Source organism: Ursus americanus, chromosome X (assembly GCF_024610735.1).
Source record: "Ursus americanus isolate L20-20 chromosome X, mUrsAme1.1.p, whole genome shotgun sequence".
In the NCBI taxonomy this organism is placed as follows: Eukaryota; Metazoa; Chordata; class Mammalia; order Carnivora; family Ursidae; genus Ursus; species Ursus americanus.
The window spans coordinates 80,304,556-80,317,461 of NC_142164.1; the positions used below are offsets into that span (position 1 = coordinate 80,304,556).

Consider the following 12,906-nt stretch of genomic DNA (forward strand, 5'->3'; position numbering starts at 1 on the left):
CTCGGAGGGAAGGGAACATATGCATTTGTTGGAGTTGTAGTTCCAAGAGGGTAGGGTGAATCTGAGTTAACTTTTTTCTCTCTCTGTCTTCCATTTCCTGAGCCAGGAGATGGGCCCAGTTACAAAAGTTTATGACAGAGAATGACAAACAAAGGTAACTACCAAGTTGCTGGCTAGAGGACCAAAAAGGGGAGACATAGGGAAACAGAAAGTCTTGGGAAAGTTGCAGAGAGGAAGGACCTTGGGAAAGTGCTCTATAAATTAGTTTATGAATTCAGGGCTCTCACTTGAGCTGTACATGCATGGGTCTGATTTTAATTAGCCTACCAAAGATTTTGAGACCTGAAGTAACTGATAGACCACTGCCTAGGACCCAGACTGGCCACTGAGTGATACAACCACAGGATGGATTCAAATAACACTACAAAGCCTTTGAAAGCTTAACTGCTATTGGAAATACAACCGACAGAGGCAGATTGCAACTTGGGGCCAGAAGTTAATCAGGTCAATTGCTTGCTAAAACAAAATGTCAACATTCTTCATAGAATTTAGAAGAGGCCTGTAGTCTCATAGCAAAATATTTAAAATGACAGGACAAAATCCAAAATTATTAGGCATATGAAAAACCATAAAAATTTCAAGTTGCATGGGAAATAAACAGACATGAAAACAAAGATGACAGAATGTTGGAATCATCATACCAATACAGCTATTATAAAAAGGCTTGAATAAGCAATTTTGAACATTCTTGTAACAAATGTTAAAACACAAATTCTCAAGGTCGTAACTCCTTGTGATTATGCTATATTATACAAAACTCCATCTTGTTAACCCATTTGCTCTCTTTCTTCCTTTTGAAGAAGCAAGTTTCCATATTGTAAGAGAACCATGTAGTAAGGAACTTCAGGTGGCCTCCAGGAGCCAAGCATGTTTTCCAACTGACAACCACTAAGAATCAAAGGCTCTCAGTCTTGCAGACAAAAGGAAGCACATTCTAACAACCTAAGTGAACTTAGAAGCAAACCCATTACCAGTCAAGCTCCAAGTGAGAACAGAGCCCTGGCCAATACCTCAATTAAAACTGAAGCAAGGATCTAGCTAAGCTGTGCCAACTTCTGATTGACAGAATATGTAAGATAGTAAGTTTGTGTTCCTTTAAGTCACTAAGTTTGTGTTGTGGTAATTTGTTACATAGCAATAACTAATACACTTAACAAAGGTATAGAAGCTGTTTCAAAAACCCACTCATTGAATACTACATCAAAAACTAATGATGTACTACTATATGTTGGCTAATTGAAATTAATTAAAAAACCTCACTCAAATGGAAATTTTAGAACTGAAATTCGCAACAACAGAAATTTTAAGAAAGCATAACTGGATGGATGCAATAGCAGAATGGAGATGACAGAGGAGAGAGTCCGTGAACTTTAAGATCAATCAATAGAAATTATCCATTCTGGAAAACAGAGAAAAATTGAAAAATAGCTAACATAGCTTTAGGGACTTGTGGATCAATAACAAATGGTAAAATATTTGCATCATCAGAGGTAAGAAAGAGGAATGTACTGTTAAAAAAAAGGAATGTGCTGCTAAAAAAAAGTATTTGAAGAAATAGTGGCACAGAATTTCCCAAGTTTGGCAGAGATATAAACCTACCAATTTAAGAAGCTAAGTGAATCCAAACTAAGATAAACCAAAAGAAATTCATGCCAGGAAACATCCTAATGAAATTGCCAAAAACAAAAGACAAAGAAAAAATCTTGAAAATAGCCATAGAAAATATACCTATTATATATAATGTGTAAAACGATTCAAATGACATTAGATTTCTCACTAGAAACCATGGCAGGCAGAAAGAAGTGGCAAAATTTTTCAAGTACAGAAAGAAAAGATCTGTCAATTCCAAATTCTACATCCAGTGAAAATACTGTTCAGTGGGCAAAGAGTAAAATAAAGACATTCCCAGATAAAGTAAATCTAAGAGTATTTATACCCAGCAGATAATGCCTTAAAAGAATAGTAAAAAGAGGTTTTTTAGACAGGAAGAAAATTTAACCAAAAGGAAATGTGGAACAGCAGAAATGAAGGAAGAACAAAAGCAACAATAAACATCTGGGTAAATATAATAGATTATTTTTGTCCTCTTGAGTTTTTAAAAATTATAGTTGATAGCAAAAATTATAAAAATGTTTGATGGATTTTCAATATATGTAGATGTAATATATAAAATAATTACAGCATGAAGAAGGCAAGGTAAATGTACCTATTAAGTAACAGTTTCAACATCCCAAATAGAGTGGTAAAATATTACTTTTAGGTAGACTATGAAAGTTAAGTATATGTTTTTAATTCCCTAGAGCAAGGTTCATCAAGTTTGGGACTACTGACCAAAACAATACATTGGGTTTTTTTCTTTTCTTGTTGTGGTAACATACAAATAACATAGAATTTACCATTTTAACTATTATAAAGTATACAAGTCAGTGGCATTTACTACATTCAAAAGGTTGTACAACCATCAACTCTATCTTGTTCCAGAACATTTTCATCACCCCAAAAGGAAACCCTATACCAATTACATTCTACATTGTCTTTTTCCCCTAGTCTCTGGTAACCACTAATATAGCTTCTGTCTCTATAAATATACCTTTTCTTGATATTTTGTACAAATGGAATCATACACTATCTGGCCTTCCATGCCTGACTTCTTTCAATTAGCAGAATGCTTTTAAGGTTTATCCATGTTGTAGAAAGTATCCATACTTCATTTTTATGGTTGAGTAATATCCTATTGTATGGATATATCACATTTTGTTTATTCATTCATCAGTTGATTTCCTGTTGTGCATAGTGCTGGTATGAACATTTGTGTACAGATTTTCCCTTGAACATCTATTTTCAATTATTTTGGATATAAAACCAGGAGTGAAATTGCTGGGTTATATGATAATTCTATATTGAACTTATTCAGGAAACTCCAAACTGTTTTCCAAAACAGCTGAACCATTTTATATTCCCACCAGCAATGTATAAGTGTTCTAATTTCCCCATATCCTTTTCAAACTTAATATTTTCCATTTTTTATATTATAGCCACCCCAGTAGGTGTGAAGTGATATCTCATTGCAGTTTGATTTGTATTTTCCTAATGATTAATGATTGTCTTCATCCGTTTAAGCTGCTAAAACAGAATTCCATAGACTGAGTGGCTTATAAAAAAACAAATTTATTTCTGACAGCTCTGGAGGATAGAAAGTCTAAGATCAAGATGCTGGCAGATTCAGTGTCTGGTGAGAGCTTCCTTCCTCCCTCATAAATGGTCAACTTCTTACTGTAACCTTACATAGTGGAAGAGATGAGGGAGCTCTCTGGGGCCTCTATTATAAGGGCAAGAATTCCATTCATGAAGGTCTACCCTTGTGACTTAATCACCTCCTAAAGGTCCAGCCTCCTAGCATAGTTACATTGGGGGTTAGGTTTCAACATATGAATTTAGGGGGGATATAAACATTCAGTTTATAGCAGTGATGTCAAACATCTTTTCATGGACTTACTAGTCATTTTTATGTCTACCTCAGAGAAATGTCTATTGAGCTCTTTGCCTGCCGTTTAATTGGATTATCTTTTGTAATTCAGTTGTAAGACTTTTTATATATTCTGGATACTAGACACATGTCAAAACTATGATTTGCAAATATTCTTTTCCATTCCAGGAGGGTTTTTTTATTCTCTTGATAGTGTCTCTTAATGCACAAAAGTTTTTAATTTTGATGAAGCCCAATGTATTTTTTTCTTTTATTCCTTATACTCTTGGTGAAATATCTAAAAAACTATTGCCAAATCCAAAGTCATGAAGACTTACTTCTAAATATTCTTCTAATACTTTTATAGTTTGGGGTCTTGTATTTATGAATTTGATCCATTTTTAATTAATTTTTGTATATAGAAGAAGGATCCAACTACATTCTTTTGCATATGGATATCCAGTTTTTTCAACATATTTTTTAAAAAAGACAATTCTTTCCCAATTGCATGCTTTTGGTGCCCTTGTCAGAAATCAATTGACCATAGATGTATGTATGGGTTTATTTCTGAACCCTCCATTCAACTCCATTAATCTATATGTCTATCCTTACGCCAGTTCACACTGTTTTGATTCCTGAAGTTTTATACTAAGTTTTGAAATTGGGAATTGTGTATCCATCTACCTGATTTTTCTTTTTCAATATTTTATTTAAGGTCCCTTGCAATTATATATAAATTTTAGGTTGAGATTTTCCATTTCTTCAAAAGAGGTAATAGGTACTACCTCATATCCGTCAATCATTTTCAGGAATATTGCCATTTTGACAATACAAAGTCTTCCAATCTATTAACACAATATTGCTCTCCATTTTTTTTGTCTTCTCTAATTTCTTTTTTTTAAAGATTTTATTTATTTATTTGACAGAGAGACACAGCCAGCGAGAGAGGGAACACAAGCAGGGGGAGTGGGAGAGGAAGAAGCAGGCTCCCAGTGGAGGAGCCTAATGTGGGGCTCGATCCCAGAACGCCGGGATCACTCCCTAAGCCAAAGGCAGACGCTTAATGACTGCACCACCCAGGCGCCCCTTCTCTAATTTCTTTTATCAATGTTTGTAATTTTCTGTTACCAGTACTATAAGTCTTTTTTGTTAATTTATCCCTAAGTATTCCATTCCTTATAATGTCATCATAAATGGAATTATTTTTTTTCTTCATTTCTTATTTGGTTGTCATTGCTGGGGTAGAAAACTACAACTGATGATTATGTATTGATTTTGTATCTTACAGCTTCACTACATATTTTAATTAACTCGAATAGTGTGTGTGTGTACATGTATTCATCAGGATTTTTTTTCTCATTAAACTTTTGTGTTTTAATGGCTCTCAAAATTCTGTGACAGATTTTTGGTCAAGTTTTTTCCATTAAAAAGTACTGATTTTAAAAACTAATAACTTAAAACTGCACACACATGAAAAAACAAATGGTACACAAAACATTTTCCTTTCCTCCTGAAGGTTTTATGATGCATTGTTATCATTAGCCAGTCTCTTACTATTAAAGTTAAATGGCCAATTGACACAAATAGTTCTGAGACTGTTCTTCCACCGCTGATTAAGACTGGGGTGGCAGGTATTGGGGACGATATTCATTTAGCCTTCTGAGCTTTCTGGGCAGACTTGATGACCTTGCCAGCTCCAGCTACCTTCTTGTCCACTGCTTTGATGACACCCACAGCAACCGTCTGTCTCATGTCACGAACAGCAGAACGGCCCAGAGGAGGATAGTCAGAGAAGCTCTCAACACACATAGGCTTGCCAGGAACCATATCAATGATGGCAGCATCACCAGACTTCAAGAACTTGGGGCCATCTTCCAGCTTTTTTCCAGAACGATGATCTATCTTCTCCTTCAGCTCAGCAAACTTGCAAACAATGTGAGCTATGTGACAATCCAGCACAGGTGCATATCCAGCACTGATTTGGCCTGGATGGTTCAGGATAATCACCTGAGCCATGAAGCTAGCTGCTTCCATTGGTGGGTCATTTTTGCTCTCATCAGCCACATTGCCATGACGAACATCTTTGACAGATATGTTCCTGACACTGAACCCCACCTTGTCCCCAGGAGGAGCCTCACTCAAAGCTTCATGGTGCATTTCAACAGACTTTACTTCTGTTGTAACATTGACTGGAGCAAAGGTGACCACCATGCCAGGTTTAAGAACACCAGTCTCCACTCGGCCCACAGGGACAGCACCAATACCACCAATTTTATAGACATCCTGGAGAGGCAGACACAAGGGCTTCTCAGTAGGACGAGTTGGTGGCAGAATGCAATCCAGAGCTTCAAGCAGTGTGGTTTCACTGGTGTTCCCATCTTTATGGGTGAATTTCCATCCTCGAACCGAGGCATGTTAGCACTTGTCACCATTCCAACCAGCAACTGGCACAAATGCTACTGTGTTGGGGTTGTAGCCAATTTTCTTAATGTAGGTGCCGACTTCCTTAACAATTTCCTCGTATCTCTTCTGGCTGTAGGGTGGCTCAGTGGAATCCATTTTGTTAACACCAACAATTAGTTGTTTTACACTCAGTGTGTAAGCCAGAAAGGCATGCTCACGGGTCTGCCCATTCTTGGAGATACCTGCTTCAAATTCACCAACACCCCCAGCAACAATCAGGACAGCACAGTCAGCCCGAGATGTGCCTGTGATCACGTTTTTGATAAAGTCTCTGTGTCCTGGGGCATCAATGATGGTCACATAATACTTGCTGGTCTCGAATTTCCACAGGGAAATATCGATGGTGATACCACGTTCATGTTCAGCTTTTAGTTTATCCAAGACCCAGGCATACTTGAAGGAGCCCTTTCCCATCTCAGCAGCCTCCTTCTCGAATTTCTCAATAGTTCTTTTGTTGATCCCACCACATTTGTAGATCAGATGACCAATACTGGTAGACTTGCCCGAATCTATGTGTCCCACGATGACGATGTTGATGTGAATCTTTTCCTTTCCCATTTTGGTTTAGGTTGAGCGGTGGTTTTCACACCTGTGTTCTGGCAGCAAACCCATTGTGAAAAAGCCATCAGGATTTTTTATGTATAAGATCATGATGTCTGTGAATAGAGATAGTTTAAATTTTTTCTTTTCAATTTGGATGTCATTTTTTTTTACTTGCCTAATTCCTCAGGCTATAACTTCCAGTACAATGTTGAATAGAAGTGACAAGTGCAGGAACACTCTTTTATCCCTGATATTAAAGGGAAAACTTTCATACTTTCACCACTGAGCTTATTGAGTCTGATCTTAAGTTTTTTTCTTAAATGCTCTATATATTGTTAAGGAAGTTCCCTCCTATTATTTATTTTTTTGAGTTTTTTATCATAAAAGGATGCTAGATTTTGTCAAATGCATTTTCTGCATCAATTGGGCTGATCATGTATTTTCCCCTTTTATTATATTAATGTGGTTTTACTGATTATCATATATGAAATCACTCTCCCATTCCTGAGATACATCCCTCTTGATCCTAGTGTATAATCCTTTAAGTATGCTGCTGGATTTGGTTTGTTAGTATTTTGTTGAGGAGTTTTGCTTTTATATTAATTTGGGATATTAGTCTGTAGTTTTCGTGTAGTATCTTGGTCTAGTTTTATTTTCAGGGTAATGCTGACCTCACAGAATGAGTTAGGAAATATTTTCTACTTTTTGGAAGAGACTGAGAAAGATTTGTGCTAATTTTTAAAAATTTTTAATTTTTTTTGGAGGGGGAGACTTTATTTTTTATTTTTATTATATTTTTAATGTTTTTATTTTAATTCCAGTTAGTTAACATACAGTGTTATATTAGTTTCAGGTGTACAATATACTAATACAACAGTTCCATGGATCCCCTGTTCTCATCACAAGTACACTCCTTAATTTCCACACCTATTTCACCCACCCCCTCCCCTTCCTTCTGATAACCATCAGATTGTTCTCTATAACTAAAAGTCTGTCCCTTTCTTTGACTCTCTCATTTTTTCCTTTCTTGTTTTGTTTCTTAAATTCCACATATGAGTGAAGAAATCATGTGGTATTTGTCTTTCTCTGACTGATTTATTTCTCTTGGCATTATATTCTCTAGTTCCAACCATGTCATTGCAAATGGCAAGATTTCATTCTCACTTATGGCTGAATAATATTCCATTATATATATAGCACTTCTTCTTTATCCATTCATCAGTCACTGAACACTTAGACTGCTTCCATATCTTGGCTATTGTAAATAATACTGCTGTAAACACAGGGGTGCATATATCCCTGTGAATTAGTGTTTTCTATTCTTTGGACTGCTAGATCATAAGGTAGTTCTATTTTTAACTTTTATAGGAAACTCCATACTGTTTTCCACAGTGGCTGCACCAGTTTGCTTCCCCACCAGCAGTACAAAAGTTTTCCTTATTCTCCACATCCTTGCTACTACCTGTCCTTTCCTGTGTTCTTGATTTTAGCCATTCTGACAGGTGTAAGGTGATAGCTCATTGCAGTTTTGATTTGCATTTCCTTGATGATAACTCATGTTGAGCATCTTTTCATGTGTTTGTTGGCCATCTGGATGTCATCTTTGGTGAAATGTCTGTTCATGTTGTCTGCCCATTTTTTTAAATGTTTTTTTATTATATTATGTTAGTCACCATACAGTACATCCCTGGTTTCTGATGTAAAGTTCAATGATTCATTAGTTGCATATAACACCCAGTGCACCATGCAATACATGCCCTCCTTACTACTCATCACCAGTCTATCCCATTCCCCCACCCCCCTCCCCTCTGAAGCCCTCAGTATGTTTCTCATAGTCCATAGTCTCTTATGCTTCATTCCCCCTTCTGATTACTCCCCCTGTCCATTTTTAATTAGATTATTTGGTTTTGGCTGTTGAGTTTTGTAAGTTATTTATATATTTTGGATACTAACCCTTTATTGAATATGTCATTTGCAAACAACTTCTCCCATTCTGTAGGTTGCCTTTTAGTTTTGTTGATTGTTTCCTTTGCTGTGCGGAAGCTTTTTATTTTGATGTAGTCCCAATAGTTTCTTTTTGCTTTTGTTTCCCTTGCCTCAGGAGACATATCTAAAAAATTGTTGCTGCAGCCAATGTCAGGGACATTACTGATTGTGCTCTCTTCAAGGATTTTTATGGTTTCAGGTCTCATATTTACCTCTTTCATCCACTTAGAATTTATTTTTGTGTGTGGTGTGAGAAACTGACCCAGTTTCATTCTTTTGCATATTGCTGTCCAGTTTTCCCAACACCATTTGTTGAGGAGACTGTCTTTTTCCCATTGGACATTCTTTTCTGCTTTGTTGAAGGTTAATTGACCATAAGCTTGTGGGTTCATTTCTGGGTTTTCTATTCCATTCCATTGATCAATGTGTCTATTTTTGTGCCAGTATTATACTGTTTGATTACTACAGCTTTCTAATATAACTTGAAGTCCAGAATTGTGATGCCTCCAGCTTTGCTTTTCTTTTTCAATATTGCTTTGGCTATTCAGGGTCTTTTGTGGTTCCATGCAAATTTTAGGATTCTTTGTTCTAGTTGCATAAAAAATGCTGGTGGTATTTTGATAGGGATTGCATTAAATGTGTACATTGCTTTGGGTAGTATAGAGCTTTTAACATTATTTGTTCTTCTAATCCATGAGCATGGAATGTCTTTCCCTTTCTTTGTGTCATCTTCAATTTCTTTCATCAGTGTTTTATAGTTTTCAGAGTACAGGTCTTTCACCTCTTTGGTTAGGTTTATTCCTAGGCATTTTATTATTTTGGGTGCAATTGTAAAAGGGATTGTTTTCTTAATTTCCTTTCTACTGCTTCGTTATTGGTGTGTAGAAATGCAACAGATTTCTGTACATTGATTTTGTATCCTGAGACTTTACTGAATTTGTTTATCAGTTCTAGCAGTTTTTTGGTGGAGTCTTTCAACTTTTTCTACATAGAGTATTATATTATCTGCAAAGAATGAAAGTTTTACTTCTTCCTTACTGATTTGGATTTCTTTAATTGCTTTTTGTTGTCTGATTGCTGTGGCTAGGACTTCCAGAAATATGTTGAATAAAAGTTGTGAGAGTGGACATCCTTGTCTTGTTCCTGATCTTAGAGGAAAATCTCTCAGTTTTTCTCCCATTAAGGATGATGTTAGCTGTGAGGTTTTCATAGATGGCCTTTATTATGTTGACGTATGTTCACTCTAAACCTATTTTGTTGAAGGTTTTTTATCATAAACGGATGTGGTACTTTGTCAAATGCTTTTTCTGCATCTATTGCAATATCATATGGTTCTTTTTTTAAGATTTTATTTATTTATTTGACAGAGAGAGAGAGAGAGAGACAGTGAGAGAACAAACACAAGCAGAAGGAGTGGGAGAGGAAGAAGCAGGCTCCCAGCGGAGCAGGGAGCCCAATGTGGGGCTCGATCCCAGGACCTGGGATCACGCACTGAGCCGAAGTCAGATGCTTAACGACTGAGCCACCCAGGCGCCCTGATCATATGGTTCTTATCCTTTCTCCTATTGATGTGATGAATCACATTGATTGATTTGTGACTATTAAACCACCCTTGCAACCCAGGAATAAATCCCATTTGATTGTGGTGAATGGTTTTTTTTAATGTATTGTTGGATTTGGTTTGCTAGTATTTTATTAAGAAATTTTTTGCCTATGTTCATCAGGGGTATTGGCCTATAGTTCTTTTTTTCACTGCTTTCTTTGTCTGGTTTTGGTAGTAGGGTAATACTAGCCTCCTAGAATGAATTTGGAAGTTTCCCTTTTCTATTTTTTGGAATAGTTTGAGAAGAATAGGTATTAACTCTTTAAATGTTTGGTAGATATGCTGTGAAGCCATCTGATCTGGACTTGTGTTTTTGGGAGTTTTTGGATTACTGACTCAATTTCTTTGCTGGTTATTGGTCTGTTCAAATTTTTTATTTCCTCCTATTTCAGTTTTGGGAGTTTATACTGTTTTATGTATTCAGGTGCTCCTATGCTGGGTGCATAAATATTTACAGTTGTTATATCTTCTTATTGGATTTCCCCTTTATTATTCTTTCTCTTTGTTATAGTCTTTGTTTTAAAGTCTAGTTTGTTTGATATAAGTATTGCTATTCTGGCTTTCTTTTGATGTTTCTCCATCCTGTCACTTCAATCTGCAGCTGTCTTTACATCTAAAGTGGGTCTCTTGTAAACAGCATATAGATAGGTCTTGTTTTCTTTTTTTTTAATCCATTCTGTCACCCTATATCTTTTCATTGGAACATTTAGTCCATTGACATTCACAGTAATTATTGATAGATATGTATTTATTGCCATTTTATTACTTGTTCTGTGGTTGTTTCTGAAGATTTCCTCTGATCCTTCCCTGTCCTTCTCTTTCATGTTTTGTTGATTTTCTTTAATGATATAATTGGATTTCTTTCTCTTTGTTCCTTGCATATTTATTAATGGTTTTAGATATACAGTTACCATTAGGTTTGAATATAACCTCTTCTGCATATAGCAGTCTATATGTAATTGATGGTCATTTAAGTTTGAACCCATTCTTTTTTCCTTTCCTCTCTACCTTTTAGGTATATGTTATTATATTTTATATCCTTTTCTTGTGAGTTCCTTGACTGATTTTTTTATAGAAATATTCATTTTTACTGCTTTTGTGTTTTTCCTGCCTTTATGCTGTCACTTTTGGTCTCTCCTTACCACTCAAATGGTCCCCTTTATTATTTCCTGCAGGGCTGGTTTAGTGGTCACAAACTCCTTTAGTTTTTGTTTGGGAAACTCTTTATCTCTCCTTCTATTCTGAATGATAGTCTTGCTGGATAGAGTACTCCTGGCTGCAGATTTTTCCCATTCAGCACTTTGAATCTATCATACTACTCCCTTCTGGCTTGCTAAGTTTCTGTTGAAAAAATCTCCTGCTAGCCTTATGGACTTTCCCTTGTAAGTTGCTGACTTCTTTTGTCTTGTTGCTTTTAAGATTTTTTCTTTATCACTATATTTGCAAATTTAACTATAAAATGTCTTGGTGTCTATTTGCTTTTGTTGACTCTGTTGGGGGTTTTCTGAGCCTCCTGGATCTGGATATCTGCTTCCTTCCCCATATTACAGAAGTTTTCAGCTATTATTTCTTCAAATAAATAATCTGCCCCCTTTTCTCTCTTCTTCTTCTTCTGGAACTCCTATAATACAAATATTTTTACCTTTTATGGAATCACTGAATTCTCTAAGTCTATTCTTATTTTGCATTATTCTTTTCTCTCTCATTTATTTCAGTTTGATTACTTTTCATTACTCTGTCTACTAGGTCACTAATTCCTTCCTCTGCTTCTTCCAATCTGCTGTTCATTCCATCAGTTGTGTTTCTCATTTCACGTATTGATCCCTTTATCTCTCCTATATTCTTTATCTCTGTGTTAATGTCTTTCTCATGTATTCCACTGTTTTCTCAAGTCCAGTGAGTATCCTTATGATCATTGTTTTAAATCCTTTATGAGGCATTTTACTTATATCTATTTCACTTAGATCTCTGGTTGTGGCCTTGCCCTGTTCTTTCATTTGGGATAAATTTCTCTGTTTCCTCATTTTGTTGGCCTCATTGTGTCTGTTTTGTTGTATTAAAGTCACCTGTATCTTCTGTTCTTGAAAGTGGTAACTTTATGAAGAAGTAGTTCTGGAGTGCCCTCTGTTCACCAGAACCTGGCACTTCAGGAGAGTATCCTATGTGTATTGCTTATGCCCTGTTGTTGTGTTTGGGTCACTTTTCCTTTCAGTGCAGTTGTTGGCACTGACTCTGTGCCTGTTGTGGACTGTGCTTGCTCTCTGTGGTGTTAGTGGGACCCAGGTAGGCCAGTTCTGGGGGAGGGGATGTGCCTACCAGGGAACTTGGAAGCAGGATGGTGGTGTTAGCAAATGTGTGCTGGGCCACTAGTCCTATGCCAGAGCCCCTGAAGTACTGTAGTGGCTGGGGACTTCACAATGGGGTGGCCAGATGTGTGTGGCTGGGGCGAGTATACAGCAGTGGCTGGGGAGCGCATCTGGGCATGGTGTGGTGTTTTGGCCCAGTGTGGTTGCTGGGCACATCATACAAGTGTGGCTGGGGGTGGGTGACTTGGTGCATTGTGCAAGGGCATCTGTGGGTGCCTGGCTGGCCATGGTGCACAATTGCGGTCAAGGGTGTGTAGCTGGGCAAGACAAAAGGGTGTCTGGGGGTATACAGCTAAGCAAGATGTGGTGGATATGTGTGGCGCTCAGTGGCAGCTGTGCACCCAGCAGCTGTGTGGGGCACTTGCTAGGCTTTAACCAAATTTGCCTTGAGCCCAGGGGCAATGCCAACAGGTTTGGTG

General features: G+C 36.9%; 1 pseudogene; it reads right to left on the reverse strand.

Annotated features, from left to right (window-relative positions):
• Positions 1-5,100: 5,100 nt before the first annotated feature.
• On the reverse strand, positions 5,101-6,573 carry LOC123796408 (putative elongation factor 1-alpha-like 3 pseudogene; annotated as a pseudogene).
• Positions 6,574-12,906: the final 6,333 nt, after the last annotated feature.